Source organism: Dendrobates tinctorius, unplaced genomic scaffold (assembly GCF_039654945.1).
Source record: "Dendrobates tinctorius isolate UK_male_01 unplaced genomic scaffold, ASM3965494v1 ptg000046l, whole genome shotgun sequence".
NCBI lineage: Eukaryota > Metazoa > Chordata > Amphibia > Anura > Dendrobatidae > Dendrobates > Dendrobates tinctorius.
Window position 1 is genome coordinate 76,082,348 of NW_027361714.1, and position 18,229 is coordinate 76,100,576.

Sequence of the window (18,229 nt, forward strand, 5' to 3'; positions counted from 1 at the left end):
GGGATGCGGAGAGAGGCGGGAAGCCGCAGTTTGTAGGAGACATCATTAATACGGGACAAGACCTCAAAAGGTCCAATATAGCGGGGGCCCAGCTTATGGGACGGGATTTTGAGGCGAATAAACTTGGAGGCTAGCCAAACTTTATCACCTGGGTGATATGGCGGGACATCCAGGCGCCTCTTGTCTGCGTATCTCTTAACCTTGTTACGTACCAACTCGAGAGCGGTCTTGGTCTCCTGCCAGATCCTGGAGAATTCACCAGACAGAAGATCAGCCGCCGGTACACCCGATGCGGGAGGAACCGGTAGAGGTACACCAGGATGTTGACCGTAGACGACAAAGAATGGGGATTTGCCAGAAGACTCACTGACGTGGTTATTATAGGCAAACTCAGCCCACGGGAGTAATTCAGACCAGTCGTTCTGGTGGATATTAGAAAAGTGCCGGAGGTAGTTCACCAAACTCTGATTCGTCCGTTCTGCCTGACCGTTGGACTGTGGATGGTAAGATGAGGAGAAATCAAGAGTGACATCCATCGATTTGCATAGGGCTCTCCAGAAGCGAGAGGTGAATTGGACTCCTCTGTCTGAAACAATATGTTGGGGCAGTCCATGAAGACGGAAGATGTGCTGAACGAAAATCTTCGCCAAGGCTGGGGCCGATGGCAAGCCGGGTAGAGGGATGAAGTGTGCCATTTTAGAGAACCTATCTACTACCACTAAGACGACAGTACAATTGGCAGACGAGGGTAGGTCCGTAATAAAGTCCATGGCAATGTGTTGCCAAGGAGACGAGGGTACTGGAAGCAGATGTAGAAGACCAGAAGGCAGCTGCCTAGGCACCTTGATCTTAGCACACGAGAGGCAGGAGGCGACGAAATCCCGGACATCCTGGGAAAGAGTCGGCCACCAGTAATAGCGGGACACCAGGAGAAGTGTCTTTTTATGGCCGAGATGACCAGCCAGCTTGGAAGCATGACCCCAGTGGAGGATTCGTCTTCGGTCCTTCTCCGAAACAAAAGTCTTGCCTGGTGGGGTTGCGAGGAGAGAAAGCGGTGCCACGGTGATGAACCTGGATGGGTCCAAGATATGCGCGGGTTCTTCCTCGACATCCGTGGAAAGAGAGGACCTGGACAAGGCGTCGGCTTTGAGGTTCTTGTTACCTGGACGAAAATGCAGGTCAAAATCGAATCGGCCGAAGAACAGAGACCACCTGGCCTGCCGAGGGTTGAGTCTTTGTGCAGACCGAAGGTAAGCTAGATTCTTATGGTCTGTGAAGATTGTGAAGGGATGTGCGGCGCCCTCCAATAAGTATCTCCACTCCTCTAGGGCTAACTTGATGGCAAGCAGTTCTCGGTCTCCGATGGAATAATTCCGCTCTGGGGTGGAGAATGATTTGGAAAAGAAACCGCACGTAACGAGCCTACCAGAGGAAGACTTCTGAGACAAAACTGCTCCAGCTCCAGTTGCGGATGCATCTACTTCTAGGACGAATGGTTTGTTGACCTCAGGGCGATGGAGTACGGGAGCCGTGGCAAATGCACGTTTCAGAGATAGAAAGGCTCCCTCTGCTTCAAGGGTCCAGACGTGTGGGTTGGCTCCTTTACGGATCAAAGACGAGATAGAGCCAGTCAAAGAGGAAAAATGGGGGATGAACTGCCGGTAGTAGTTTGCGAAGCCGAGAAAGCGCTGAATGGCTTTCACCCCTTGAGGACGTGGCCAGTTAAGCACGGCAGAAACCTTCTCAGGATCCATACGCAGGCCAGAGTCGGAGATGATATAGCCCAGAAATGGAAGAGAAGACTGTTTAAAGGCACACTTCTCCAATTTGGCGTACAGACGATTCTCCCTCAAACGGAACAGTACTCGGCGGACATCTCTTCTGTGGGTGGACAGATCAGGAGAGAAGACAAGGATATCGTCGAGGTACACGACCACACAGGAATACAGAAGGTCTCGGAAAACGTCGTTCACAAATTCCTGAAAGACTGCGGGAGCGTTGCATAACCCAAAGGGCATGACGAGATACTCGTAGTGTCCATCCCTGGTGTTGAAGGCGGTCTTCCACTCATCTCCGGAGCGAATACGGATGAGATTGTAGGCTCCACGGAGATCCAATTTAGAAAAGATTCGCGCCCCACGTAGCCGGTCGAACAACTCGGGGATGAGAGGTAGAGGATATCTATTCTTAACGGTAATCTCGTTGAGACCACGATAGTCAATACAGGGGCGCAGAGACCCGTCTTTCTTCTTGACAAAAAAGAACCCAGCTCCAGCGGGGGAAGATGACTTCCGGATGAAGCCCCTGGCCAAATTCTCCTGTACATATTCGGTCATGGCCTGGGACTCGAGTGGACTCAACGGATAGATCCGCCCCCGGGGCGGAGTCGAACCAGGAACAAGCTCGATAGGACAATCATATTACCGGTGCGGTGGAAGGACCTCTGCTTCTTTTTTATCGAAGACGTCCGCAAAGGCCCAGTAAGCCGAAGGCAACTCCGCAGGGCCCGAGACAGGAGACGAGCATTTGAGGGGTCGTACTGGGCGGAGACATCTAGTCTGGCAGAAGCGGCCCCAGTGAAGAATGTCTCCGGACCGCCAATCCAGGACAGGTTCATGCATCCGCAACCACGGAAGGCCCAGGAGCACGATGTGGGACAAAGACGGCAGCACGAAGAAGGTTATCCTTTCACGGTGCAGAACCCCGATCCGTAACTCCAGCTCTTCAGTGACCAGTGTAACGGCCTCGCGCAAGGGAGCGCCGTCGACAGAGGCTAACTGCCGGGGAACCTCCAAGGACCTGACAGGTATCCCTAATCTCTTCACCGCCTCGAGTTGGATGAAGTTTCCAGCAGCCCCTGAGTCAATATAGGCTATCTCCGAAAAACGTTTGGAGCCCAGGAGAAACACAACAGAAAGGGTCAAGGGTAGAGAGGTGACAACAACACCTAGGGAGGCCTCTCTTACCTGTCCTAGGCGGAGGAGTTTCCCGGCCTCACAGGACAGGAACGCAGGAGATGGGAGGCGCTGCCACAATAAAGACAAAGGCCATGAGCGAGTCTGTCCTGGCGGCGTAGCTCCGCGGGCCTGAGTCGGTCCACTTGCATGGGTTCGGGAGCTGCGGCCGAGGCAGAGGCCCGCGAGCGTGGAGGGCTGTGTGTCGGAGGAGAAAAACGAGTGGGCCTTCTCTCCCTGGCGACCTCGCGGGAACGCTCCCGGAAACGTAGATCAATTCGTGTTGCCAGCGAGATGAGATCCTCCAAAGACGTGGGTGTATCCCTGCCTGCCAGCTCGTCCTTGATTCGGGCCGACAAGCCAAGCCAAAAAGCCCCTACCAGGGCCTCATTGTTCCACCCAAGCTCAGAGGATAACGTACGGAACTGGATGGCGTACTGTCCCACCGAGAGAGTACCCTGGCGAAGGCAAAATAAAGACTCGGTGGCGGAGACCAGGCGACCGGGCTCATCGAAGACCTTACGAAAGGTCTCCAAGAAGGTCGCGAGCTGGGAGACTATTGGGTCATCGCGTTCCCACAAGGGATTTACCCAGGCCAGTGCCTCACCCTCAAAGTGGGAAATCATAAAGGCCACCTTGGCCCGGTCGGAGGGATACTGTAGGGGTGCCAACTCGAAATGCAACTGGCACTGGTTAATGAACCCCCGACAGAGTTTGGGATCTCCGCTATAGCGTGGGGGTTTGACCAACCGGGGGGAGGAGTGTGGGACTGCCACAGGCGCCGGGACAGCGGCTGCCGTCTGTAGAGCTAGTAAGCGGTTATCTACAGAGGCTATATAATTCAAAATATGGGCCTGGGTGTCGCGCTGCTGAGCCAGTTCCTGCTGTAAGCCGGAGATTTGGGAGGCAATTCCCGGATCGGAGGTCTGCAAAGAAGAAAGTCGGGATTCCATCGATTTGAGGAATGACATGATCCTCGCCTGGTTCTCACGAAGGAACAAAAGTTCCTTTTGGGTCGGGGTCGAGGTACCAGCAGGATCCATGGCCTGACTATACTGTAAGGTACTCCTGGGGTGGACCCACTAGACCGTGGCAACGAACCTCCCGAGGGCGAGCTGACCAGGTGGACCACCCCCTATACAGGGAGTGTATGGGGCAAGCCCGCGGGTAACTATCACCATGGCAGCTGGTACCCAGGGAACGTATAAGCGGACAGACAGGTAGATCCGGATGGGAGGCACTGGACAGACGACACGGCTTGGAGACACAGGAGTGACGGCACGGCTTGGAGACACAGGAGTGACGGCACGGCTTGGAGACACAGGAGTGACGGGCAAGGCCTGGAGACACAGGGGTAACGGGCAAGGACTGGAGACACAGAACCTAGGAGAGAGAACAAGGAGGAATGAGTAAACACACGGACAGAGAGCTGGGGAGCACAAGGAGAGCGGGCCAGAGTCACTAGCAGGATCTAGTGATAGTCAGGCATCGCCCTCAGGAGGAGGCGGCCTGATATAGGAAGTGGAAGGGCTTCCGGGTCATGACCTCCAGTTGGAGGAGGAGGCGCGCGTCCTCAGGTGGAGGAGAGCGCGCGCCCGGCCATAGAGTGGAGGCGCGCCCGCCGAGGAGAAGGAGTGGGGGCGTGCACCAGGCGCGATCCAGGGGGCCGGACGGAGGCGGTCGCCGGCTGAGGAAGGATGACCGGGGGGGACCGCGCCGAGGCCCGCAGCGGCCAGCGCCGAAGCGAGGAGACCACCGGGGAGCGGGTGAGCCGGGGCCGGAGGGAGGTAAGGGAAGGAGTGCACGGCAGCCGCCGCATGACACATGGGCTTTAAACTTCTTGATGACACTGCGCACGGTAGACACAGGAACATTCTGGTCTTTGGAGATGGACTTGTAGCCTTGAGATTGCTCATGCTTCCTCACAATTTGGTTTCTCAAGTCCTCAGACAGTTCTTTGGTCTTCTTTCTTTTCTCCATGCACAATGTGGTACACACAAGGACACAGGACAGAGGTTGAGTCAACTTTAATCCATGTCAACTGGCTGCAAGTGTGATTTAGTTATTGCCAACACTTGTTAGGTGCCACAGGTAAGTTACAGGTGCTGTTAATTACACAAATTAGAGAAGCATCACATGATTTTTCGAACAGTGCCAATACTTTTGTCCACCCTCTTTTTTATGTTTGGTGTGGAATTATATCCAATTTGGCTTTAGGACAATTCTTTTTGTGTTTTTTCATTTAAGACAAATTAAATGAAGATAATAATACCAAAGAATGTGTATGCAATCATTTTCAGGAAGAAACTGAGTATTATCTGACAGAATTGCAGGGGTGTCAATACTTTTGGCCACAACTGTATATATATAGCCCAGCCACACATGGTATATATAGCCCAGCCACACATGGTATATATATATATATATAGCCCACGCCAGCACCACATGAGATATATAACCCAGCCACACTTGATATATATAGGGCAGGCCACATAGCATATACCCCCCCCAAGAATGGCCCCACAGTCCAGCACACACAACGGTATATTACAAAAAAAAACACTCCTCACCTTCTCCTGGTGCCCGCGCTGCTCCCGGCTCCTGTCTCATGCACTGCCTGGCACACAGTGAGTGCGCGATGACGTCATCGCCACCCGCTGTGTCAGAGGCAGAGCGGGGAATGATGGGAGAGGGAACATCAGCTGAGGGCTGGCGGCAGCAGGGGGGAGTCCCACAGGGGCCCCATAGCGGCGGCATGATGTGCCGCTAGCTGGGGGCCCCTGGGGGAGCGGGGGCCATAGGCAGCTGCTTGGTCTGCCTGCCCCTAACGCCAGCCCTGTTTAGGAGGGCCTATATGTGACAGAAAATACCATAAAATGACTCCATTCTAAAAACTACTCCACTCAAAGTCCCAAAACCACATTCAAGAAGTTTATTAACTCTTCAGATGCAGGAATTAATGCATCGTGCAAGGAAAAAGTGAGCATTTTACTTTTTTATTTTCACAAAAATGTTAGTTTTATTTTTTTCAAGGGTAACAGGAAAAATGAACCCAAAACTTGTGCAATTTCTCCTGAGTGCGTCAATACCTTATATGTGGAGAAAAACTACTAATTGGGAGCACAGCAGGGCTCGGGAAGGGAAAGATTGCCATTTGACTTTTTGAACGCAAAATTTGCTGGAATAGTTAGCAGACGCCGTGCCGCATTTGAAGAGTCCCTGATTTGCCTATAACACCCACAAATGACCCTATTTTGGAAACTAGACCCCTAAAGGAATTTCTTTAGAGATGTGGTGAGCACCTTGAACAGCAAGGTGCTTCACAGAAGTTTATAACGTTGAGCAGTGAAAATAAAAATTCACATTTTTCCCACATATGTTTTTTAGCTTCAAATTTTTCATTTCCACAACAGTAGCAGGTGAAATTGGACCATACAATTTGTTGTGCAGCTTATCCTCGGTACGTTGATACCTCATATGTGGGTGAAAACTACTTTTGGAGGCACAGTGCAAAGCTCAGAAGGGAAGAAGTGTCATATTGGAGTTCAGATTTTGCTGGATTTGTTTGAGGGTGCCATGTCATACTGGCAGAGCTCCTGAAGTGTCAGAACAGCAGAAAGCCCCCATAAGTGACATCATTTTAAAAACTACACCTCTCAATGAATTCATGCAGTAGGGTGCAGTGAGCATGTTGACACACCACATGTGCCGCACAGAAAATTATGCCATTAGTTGGAGAAGAAAGAATAATTTAATTTTTACTGCTAAAATGTTGTTTTAGCCCCAGATTTTAAAATTTTATAAGGGCAAATAGGAAAGAATAGACTTCTCAGATTGTTGTGCAATTTCTCCTGAGTGTGCCTGAGTGACTCTACATGAAATTGGGAACTTCCGTACTTTAGAGGCACAGTGCAAAACTCATATGGAAAGGTGCAGCGCCGGCATCTCTGCCTGCATTCCCTCTCCCCCTGCAGAGACGCCAGCGTACTCACCACCATGGACTCTGTCCTGCTTCTTCTGAGGCTGCTGCTACCCAGGGAGTGTGCACCGCACGCAGGTCCCCGGACACTGTGCTTAGGTTGCGCTCTCTTTCTTACAGGGGCCGCGAACGTTCCTCAAAAGTGTCCCTAGTCAATAGCTGGAGGACACTTACTATTTAAAGCACGTCCAACATAGAGGTGCCTGTGCAATGTGAGTTTGTTTCCTAACACTCTTGTGAGTTCTCAGGTCCCAGTGCTCGTATCCCAGTATGCTGCACCTGCCAGTGCTTATCTCGATGTCAACCAGTACCGCTGCACCTGTCAGTTTTCATCTCTCTGTCAGCTGGTCCAGCTGAACCTGCATGCTCATCTAAACATCAGACGGTCCTGCTGCACGTGCCAGTTCTCATCTCAACGTCATTCGGTCTCATTGCACCTGCCAGTGCTCATCTCTTTGTTAGCCGGTCCAGTTGCACTTGCCAGTGCTCATCTCTCCATCAGCCTGTCCTGTCTGCATCTGCGGTACCTGCCATTATTCTCCACCTGCCTGCATCTGTTGAGCATTCCATCAGGCTGCCCCAGCTACCCGTACCTGGGGGGTCAGCTGCCATCTAGCCAAGGTCAGTCCTGGAGCAGCACCTGGACCACCTCCCTTGTCTCTTCTCAGATCTCGGTGTCGTACACTGCTGTGTATCCGTGGTCAGATTGGGTGAGACTCCTAGTTACGCTTCTACAGGTCTTCCTTGGGCTGTGGCACAGTGGTTCCACTACCCAACCCGTTACATAAGGAGTGCCATAACTTAGTTCAGATTTTACTGTTATGGTTTGTGGGTACCATGAACCACTGGGACAGCATCTGAGGTGCCAGAACAGCAGAACTCCCCTTAAGTGACCCCATTTTACGAACTACACCTCTCAATGAATTCATTTAGTGATCATATTGACACCACGGGTGTGTCACAGAATTTTATACCATTGAACAGTAAAAAAAAAATTCAATTTTTACCACAAATTTCGTTTTAGCCCCATACTTCCCTGACAAAGCTGTTGTGGGGACAGCGACACGCGTCGGACCGGACAGACCTGATGGTGTAACCTGGGCTCTGGGTAATTATGTGATTGCAGTGTTTGTCTGTTACTCTTATGCATGTATTTGTATGTACCACATGGCCACTGCTGTGAGCGCTCTGGATATAGCATTGTTATTGCTCTGGCACTATTTTAAAGTGATAACATTATCTACCATACCAGCCTTTCTGGGTTTGATCAATTTTTTACATGACTTTTGGTTTTGTGCATAAGTTATTTCCCTGTATATTGCATTCACCAGAGCATTAAAATGATGCATAGTGTCCCAGCTTTGGCTAGTTTGTGAGTTATTTTTTGATCTTTATAACACAGTTGCAGGGAGTGCACTCTGTTTATACTGTTTCTATATATGTGTCTAGCGCATGATCTCTGCTCAGGGCGCTTATGGTATTAGTAAATTAGCAAGTTGGAATAATTTTGTGATATTATATTATCAAGCATTAGCTATAATACCATACCATTTATTTATATTTTGGACTGGAATATTAGTTATCCTCTACATGCCGCCCTTGCAGTGATCTGTGTGTGTCACTTATTCACAGCTGCACCTTTATCAAATATTGCCCTTTTGGTATACCTTGTCAGGCTTGAATTGTCCATGTTCTTTGTGATTTTATGGTGTTTTTAAATATATTTTCTGTCTGTCAGGCATTGGTGTTAAATAAAGCCTTTTTATACACATATTTGACTTGTGTGTAGTGTTGAGCGATACCTTCTGATATCGGGAAATATCGCATCGGATTGGATCGGACCGATACCCAAAAAGTATCGGAAATCGCCGATTCCGATACCGGAAACCAATGCAAGTCAATGGGACAGAAATATCGGAACCCTTTCTTTCCTTGTAGGTTAATTCTACATGAAGGAAAACAACTAAGAATAATGTAGAATGTATTGGGGGAGGTGGAGGAGACATTAAAGGCATAGAGGTTTAGCCCAATCAAATGGAACAGCAGGAATTAATTTTTTTATTTAAGACGTTCGGAGTTACAAAGATATTGACTATGTTAAAGGGGTTGTGTAGCAATAGAGGGAGACGTTCAGAAAAGGCACATGTTAGCGGAGTGTTGGAACGGAGTGCTTCATCTAGCTTGGAGGGTGACTGAGCCCCTGACCCGGAGGACACGGCACGGATGAGGGCACCTGTATGCACAACAGACTGTGAGTAAAACTTTGGAACTACATGCCCTGGTGTCCTCCAGTTATTCCTGCGCCAACACACTCAGCACTGCTACATCTCTGTGCCTGGCACCGCACCATCTACGTTTCTTCACTACCTCTCCATCTACACTGCCCTGGGACTACAGCCCTACCTGTGGAGGGCCACAACATCAAAGCTGCACCACACCATCTGTCCCAGAGGATCTGTCTGCAGCGTCGGCTTAACATCTTCATTGCCAAACACCACAGGAGGCGTCACGAATCATTCACTCATAAACTTTAATCATCCACACATTCAACATTTCCCTTTTACAAAGGAGGCCCAGGGCCACGGACCGGGTCACAGCTACCGTGACATCTCCCATTGAAACCAACAGGCCCGGTACCGAGTACCCCACCAGCCCTGGCGGGCAATCTAACTTGGCGGAAATACATAACAGAACAGGTTGTCTGGGCTTTTCACATATTCTCAGTGCATATCTAGGCTGCAGAATGCTGACAATAAGTAATGTACCTTCTCTGGCTAGTCTGCACGGTTTCCAAGATATCATCTCTTGCTTCTAAGATAAACGTCCAGGGGGGGGTGTTCTGGCATTGAAATGAGAACTTGTCGTTTCCTCCTCCCTCATTAGTTTCACTTTCCATAGATCACTGTTCAGCGTGTGTCTGGGAGAGGAGCCAATCACAGCCATGCCATTAGTTAACATGCCTACATGCCTAACAGGATGTGCCCACACTTCTTAGGATTCCTCATTGGCTGAATCAAATCAAACTGGCTCATAGCATTATGGGAACTTCCGATTCCGGTATTCGATATGCAAAAAGTATCGGAACTCAGTATCGGAATTCCGATACCGCGAATATCGGCCGATACCCGATATTTGCAGTATCGGAATGCTCAACACTACTTGTGTGTGCACTGTTTTCTGCGCTTCTGTTTCTACGCTCCCAATTTACAGTGTTTTTGGGTGCATAGTAGCACCCGGTTTATTCACTGTGTAATACTAAGTGTGGTGCCCACCTTTTCTTTCATCATCAGAATTTTATACCATTGAACAGTGAAAAAAAAAATTACATTTTTACCACAAGTTTCGTTTTAGCCCCATACTTTACATTTTTCACAAGGACAAATGGGTAAAAATGGCAACAAAAATTGTCACAATTTCTGCTGAACATGGAAATACCCCATATATGGCTGTATAGTACTGCTTAGCCACACAACGGGACTCGGGAGGGTCGGACCACCTTTTGCCTCCTGGAGGGCAGATTTTCCTAGAATATTTTTCAGACTCCACATACAGGGTCCCTAAGTGCTAGAAGAGCAGAATTTCCCCTCAAGTGACCCTATTTTTGAAATTATACCCCTTTGAGAATTTATCTACAGGTGTAGTCATGATTTGACTCCATGGGTGTTTTCCAGTTGCAAGCAGCAGTGAATCTTGCTAAGTGAAAATGGCAAAGCTGCTGTTGTAGTGTCTAGTACATTGTAGTGCTTATGCCCAGGTCATGCTTATGGAAACATACACCCGTAAATTAGACGGGCTCTCATTGATATAGAAATGCCAAACAGGTGGTGGCTAAATGTGATTCAGGCACACTGTAGGACACAGAAAGGAGGCGCCATTTGGATTTGGAACACAGGATTTGCTGGATTTCTTTTTGGGGATGAAGAACAATAGCGCTTTTCTAGAGTTTTTGTTCTACTAGTGATCTAGAAGACCCCCTATATTTCTGTTAACAGACGACGGACCTGAGTGGGGACTTTTTTTTGTGGATTGAGTTGAGGCTTATTATTGAGGCTCAATACACGTTTGAGATCACATTTATCCGGTGAACTATGCTAAGCACTTACATTGGGCTTCCCATATAAATGTCAATGATGTGATTTAGATGAAACCCACAAGGGATCCTTTCACTATAATGAAGAAACAAAGTTACTCTGGACTCTGGCCTCTGTTCAGCTGTGTCCTTTTCAGAGGTGCACAAAACTGTTGCGGACCTCCAGTGTCGGACTGGGGTGTCTGGGGCCCACCAAGGTAATGGACTTTAGGGGCCCACCCTACAGCTATATGCAGATATCTGTCAGTCGTTATCCCTATTATAGAGAAGCATTGGCTGTAAAACACAGGCAGTTCCTGCACATCTACTGTGCGCCCCCATAACTGGGATGCATAATTATGGTAGTGTACATTAATGGAGTTCTTTGGTTGAAACAAGTTGTCACCGATCCATGGGCTCCACAACATAGGTGATCGCTTAGGTCCGATCATTAGAAACTGCACCGATTGGAACAATGGAGAAGTTTTATCATTGATAGGACACTTATCCCCATTTTAAAATGGAGCGGCAGGTGGGATGTCTGACCGCAGCTCCATTCATTCTCTTTGGGGGCTTCTAGAAAAAAAATCAAATGCAGCCACGGAGGGAATGAATGGATCAGTGGTCAAGTCAGACATGCCACTCCAGTCTAATGTGGATAAAAAGTTCCACATTTTGCTGAATGGGTCCCAGCAGTCAGACCCCCACCAATCAATACGTTATCACTTATCCTGTGGATAGGTGATTACTTGTTTCCACAGGAAACCCCTGTAAGTGCATCTCTGCAGCTGTGTTCCAAGTATCTAATCTCTAATGGAAATAAAGAATCTTCTCCTAATTAAAATCAGAGAGAACAAATGACCGCCATACACAGCACAATCCCCTATACCAAGACCAATACCACCACATACAGGGGAGAAATACCACCACACCATGACCAGACCACAGAGTGACCGAATAATACTACACACAAGGGACAAATACTGCCACCCCATGACCAGACCACACAATGACCGAATAATACTACACACAAGGGACAAATACCGCCACACCATGACCAGACCACATAGTGACCGAATAATACTAACAAGGAAAAATACTGACACACCATCACCAGACCACATCTTACCACCACATAGTGACCAAATAATATGACATATTACCAGCATATAGGGACCAAATAATACCACATACAAGGAGAAATACTGCCACACCGTGACCTGACCACAAATTACCACCACATGCTGACTGAATACTACAATACTGATTATGAATACAAACCACAATACTAACAATACTGTTATTACCACCAATTACATTATACACAGGAGCTCTGTATATAGTGTAAATGCACAGGTAATACAGTGATCACCAGTGACATTATACACAGGAGCTCTGTACACAGTGTATAGTGTGCACGTACATGTAATACACTGACTCACCAGTGACGTCTGTAGTTAAAGACCTTCATCTTCGCTTTTCTTCAACCAGCACAGACCGCCATAACTTCCATCCAGGACTCGTCTCTGCAAAAAATGACACAGTCATCAATAGCTGATCGCTTCCAGAGCACGTTCCCCACTTTTTCCCTGACTTCTACACTACGTCAGATGAAGAAGAAAAGCGACATAGTACCGCCCTGCACAGTAACAGGACCTCCCTTTTGTTCCCTACATGGAAAACAGTTTCCTAAAAAGTAAATTATATTACAGTAGTAATAATGTCCCTAATTGGACCCTAAAGAAATTATGTTCCCCACTTGTCACCATAAACTAATATATCATGTTCCTCATTCTGGCCCCCTTTATTTAATAATCTCACCCAGCATGGCCCCCTAAATGTTATAATATGCCCCAGCCTGGCCCCCTTTATTTTATAATATGCCCCTGCCTGGCCCCCTAAATGTTATAATATGCCCCAGCCTGGCCCCCTTTATTTTATAATATGCCCCTGCCTGGCCCCCTTTATTTTATAACATGCCCCAGCCTGGCCCCTATGTCCCTTGTCCTGCCTGGCCCCCAGATATCCATCCTGCTTCCCCAGCTATACATACTGGCCCACATATGTCCCATGTCCTGCCTCACCATATATCTCTACTGGCCCCCCATATATCATTCCTGTTCCCGGTCCCTTGTCCTTCCCCCCATATATATTCATCCTGCTTCCCCCCATATATATACTTCCTGGTCTCTTGTACTGCCCCCCATATATCCATCCTGGCCCCACATATATATCCATCCTGGCCTGCCCCCCATATATATGCTTCCTGGTCTCTTGTACTGCCCCCCCTATATAACCATCCTGGCCCCAAATATATGCAACCTGCCTCCCCCATGGTGCATCGGTCAACAATACAGCGCATGCATAACGCCTTTTTGTATGACCAAACAACTCAATCTTTGTTTCTTCAGTTCACAGGACCTTCTTCCAAAATGTAACTGGCTTGTCCAAATGTGCTTTTGCATACCTCAGGCGACTCTGTTTGTGGCGTGCTTGCAGAAACGGCTTCTTTCGCATCACTCTCCCATACAGCTTCTCCTTGTGCAAAGTGCGCTGTATTGTTGACCGATGCACAGTGACACCATCTGCAGCAAGATGATGCTGCAGGTCTTTGGAGGTGGTCTGTGGATTGTCCTTGACTGTTCTCACCATTCTTCTTCTCTGCCTTTCTGATATTTTTCTTGGCCTGCCACTTCTGGGCTTAACAAGAACTGTACCTGTGTTCTTCCATTTCCTTACTATGTTCCTCACAGTGGAAACTGACAGGTTAAATCTCTGAGACAACTTTTTGTATCCTTCCCCTGAAAAGCTATGTTGAATAATCTTTGTTTTCAGATCATTTGAGAGTTGTTTTGAGGAGCCCATGATGCCACTCTTCATAGGAGAATCAAATAGGAGAACTACTTGCAAGTGGCCACTTTAAATACCTTTTCTCATGATTTGATACACCTGGCTATGAAGTTCAAAGCTCAATGAGGTTACAAAACCAATTTAGTGCTTCAGGAAGTCAGTAAAAAGTAGTTAGGAGTGTTCAAATCAAGAAAATGATAAGGGTGCCCATACTTTTGCACCGGTCAAATTTTGTTTAAATGCAGATTGCACATTTTCTGTTAGTACAATAAGCCTCATTTGAATCCAGAAATATAACTGACTCCATCAGTTATTAGATATATGAAACTGAAATAGCTGTTGCAAAAACCAAAATTGTTATAAAGAAAAAAGGTTAACATTAATAGGGGTGCCCAAACTTTTACATATGACTATATATATATATATATATATATATATACATCCTGGCTCCCCATATATCCATCCTGGTCCCTTGTCCTGCCCCCCTCCCCATAAATCCATCTTGGCTCCCCATATATAAGAGCAAATTGTGGTAAACATAACACATGTAGGTGGGAAATGATCACAGTAATTGCAAGGCAGATTGCCACCTACCACTCAAACGTGTGTATTATACGGACAAATGAAGGGCCAACTGCAAAAAGCATGCTAAGGAAAAACTGGAAAGCAGTCATAGAGTCCCATTAAAAATGAACACTATTGAATACAAATATTAAAAATGCACAAAATACAATGGTGGGGGCAGAGAAAATTGTACACATCAGGTGGTCACACAACAAATATGGGCATACAGACCAAAAAGCCTCTGCAACTAGATATGCTACAAATGACCTTAAAGCATGATGCAGGCAGTATTGAAAGAAGAGCCAATTCTCATATAGTGCAAAAATGATTAAATATAAGCATATTGCAAACGAATAAAGAGCTAAAGCTCATGTGGCGCAAAAATGGTTAAATATGAGCATGCTGGCGCAAAAAAAGAAGTTAATTGGCAAAAGGCAAAACCCTATATTGAAAAAGCAAAAAAACTATATATGCAGGCTGTAGTATAAAAAGAGACAGTGCTCATAACATGACAAGCAACAATTGCATGTTAAGACCAACAGCTATGCATGATACAGACTGTGCTGTACTTAGAGCAAATGCTCATTATGGCGCCAGAGAAATTGGCAGCATGAAAAAGCCATACACCAAAAACAATAATACCTGAATAACAGGGAGATGTTGCAGAGGAGTAGGACCGTCAACCCTCCCCTGTATGCCCATATTTGTTGTGTGACCACCTGATGTGTACAATTTTCTCTGACCCCTCCATTTTATTTTGTGTATTTTTTAATATTTGTATTCAATAAAGTGTTCATTTTTAATGGGACTCTATGACTGCTTTCCAGTTTTTCCTTACCCCCATATATATGCATCCTGACTCCCTATATATCCATCCTGGTCCCTTGGCCTGCCCCTCACCCATATATCCATCCTGGCCCCCCATATATGCATTCTAGCCCCCTCATATATATATACATCCTGCCCCCCATCCATATATCCATCCTACCCCCTCATATATCCATTCTGGCCCCCCATATAAATGCATCCTGGTCCCTTGTCCTGCCCCCCATATGTGTATCCATCCTGGCCCCCTTGCCCCCCTGTATGTGTATACATCCTGGCCACCCCTGTATAATTATCCATCCTGGGCCCCTTCCCCCTGTGTATATATATCCATCTTGGGCCCCTTCCCCCTGTATATATATATATCCATCCTGGGCCCCTTCCCCCTGTGTGTATACATATATATATATATATATCCATCCTGGGCCCCTTCCCCCTGTGTGTGTATTTATATCCATCCTGGGCCCCTTCCACCTGTGTGTATATATATCCATCCTGGGGCCCTTCCACCTGTGTGTATATATATATATATCCATCCTGGGCCCCTTCCACCTGTGTGTATATATATATATATATATATCCATCCTGGGCCCCTTCCATCTGTGTGTATATATATCCATCCTGGGCCCCTTCCACCTGTGTGTATATATATCCATCCTGGGCCCCTTCCACCTGTGTGTATATATATCCATCCTGGGCCCCTTCCCCCTGTGTGTATATATATCCATCCTGGGCCCTTCCCCCTGTGTTTATATATATCCATCCTGGGCCCCTTCCCCCTGTGTGTATATATCCATCCTGGGCCCCTTCCCCCTGTGTGTATATATATCCATCCTGGGCCCCTTCCCCCTGTGTATATATATCCATCCTGGGCCCCTCCCCCCCCATATGAGAAAGAGAGAAAGAAGAAAAAAAAAATCATTGCTCTTACCTTCCTGTACTCCCGGCAGCGTCCTCCTCTGCATATCGGCGCGCTCATACTAAAATGGCCGCCGACATAGCAGAGGCCAGTGAATGTGTGCAACCGGCGCATGACACTGACTTCATACGCCCAGCGCACACTTCCCAGTATCGATCGGGATGTGCGCCACAACGGTTCAGGTAATGAACGCTGGAGCGCGCGTCCCTGCAGATAGCGGCCTGCGCTTTTAAAGGGCCCGTGCCCCCTAAATGGCAGATTTTTTTTTTTTTCTTCTTCTCTCCTTCTTGGACCCACCAAGGGAATCCCTGGTACTGTGCCAGGCGAAACCGACCCTGCTGACCTCACTTTTATGCAAGCTTAAAAAGACGGATACCGCTGGATCACTGACAATGACCTCATTATAGGGAATCTTCCATCAGGGGTTCCATCTGAATCATGTATTTCAGAGATTTACATGGAAACGCCAGTGTAAGCACTCAGCGTAAAGTGCAGGATAAATGTGAGCCGAGCTTTACTGCGATCTTTGGCAAACAGAATGAACTAGTCAACAGCAGGTCAAGAATTGGTTTTATTTATTTTTTACACCTTTCCTCATTCTGTATAGGTGATTAGACAACTTTATTCTTCGGGTCTGTGCGATTACAGCGATACCAGATTTATATTTTTTTTGTTTGGCTGCAGTCACACTGAAAGATGCTTTTTCTTTGCAAAAACTAGTTTTTGCATCACCATCTTTTGAGAGCTATAATTTTTCCATAGATTTGTCGACAGAGTCATGTGAGAGCTTACTTTTTTGTGAGAAGAGTTGACATTTTTATTGGTACCATTTTCGGGCACATTATATCTTTTGATAACTTTCCGTTTCAATTTTTGAGTGTAAGGCTGTGTGCACACGTAGCGTTTTTTTTGCGTTTTCACTGCGTTTTTTAACGAGCGATTTTGCCGTGAAAACAAACAAAAAAAAGCATTCCATGCAATCCTATGGCATTCCGCACATGTGCTAATGCTGCGTATTCTTCCGCGGCGGAATTAAATCGCGGAAAAATACACAGCATGCTCATTCTTTGTGCAGAATCGCGGGAATTCCGCATACATAGGAATGCATTGTTCCGCTTACTTTCCGCATGTGGCTATGGCCACCATGCGCAAAGTAAGCGGAAAATGTGCAGATGGTACCCAGGGTCTGGAGGAGAGGAGATTCTCCTCCAGGCTCTGGGTACCATATCCCTGTAAAAATAAGAATTAAAATAAAAAATCGTGATATTCTCACCCTCCGGCGTCCCCCGCAGCATCACCAGGCCTCAGCGATGCTCCCGGCAAGTCCCGTTCTCAGTGATGCCTTGCGACAATGACCTTTGACGTCGTGCTATCGCGAGACAGAGACGTCAAAGGTCATTGTCGCAAGGTATCGCCGGGAGCATCGCTGCGTGGGACACCGGAAGGTGAGAATAACACCATTTTGTATTTTTTTTTATTATTTTTAACTTAGTAGCATAGTGAAAACTGATTGACAGGTTGGTCACACTCGTCAAACATAGTGTTTGACGAGTGTGACCAACTTTTTACTATTGAGGCTGCCTATGCAGCCTCAGTAGTAAAAAGATATAAAGTTGGTCACACTCGTCAAACACTATGTTTGACGAGTGTGACCAACCTGTCAATCAGTTTTCTAAGCGATGCTACAGATCGCTTGGAAAACCCTAGCATTCTGCTAGCTAATTGCGTTTACAAAACGCTAGTTAAAACGCGGGAAATACGTGGGAATTACACATGCGGAATTCTAGCGTATTTCCCATGCCAGGGAGTTGCGGAATTCCCTCGGAAATTTCTGCAGCAATTCCGCAACGTGTGCACAAAGCCTAAGAAATAACAAAAACATCAAATTCAGGAATTATTTTTTTGAGATGTTTGTTATGCCGTACCGTGTTTTGTAAAATTGATAATGCAGCTTTATTCTTTGGGTCAGTAGGATTACACCAATACCACATTTACATCTGTTTTAGATTTTGGCGCTTTTACACAATTAAAAATTATTTTATAGAAAACAGAATTATTTTTGCATCGCT

The 18,229-nt window shown here is 47.0% G+C and overlaps 1 protein-coding gene across 5 annotated transcripts in view; it reads left to right on the top strand.

Annotated features, from left to right (window-relative positions):
- DDO (D-aspartate oxidase) overlaps window positions 1-18,229 on the top strand; it is a 184,615-nt gene that overhangs the window by 47,351 nt on the left and 119,035 nt on the right. The gene's annotated exons all lie outside the window — the stretch shown is intronic.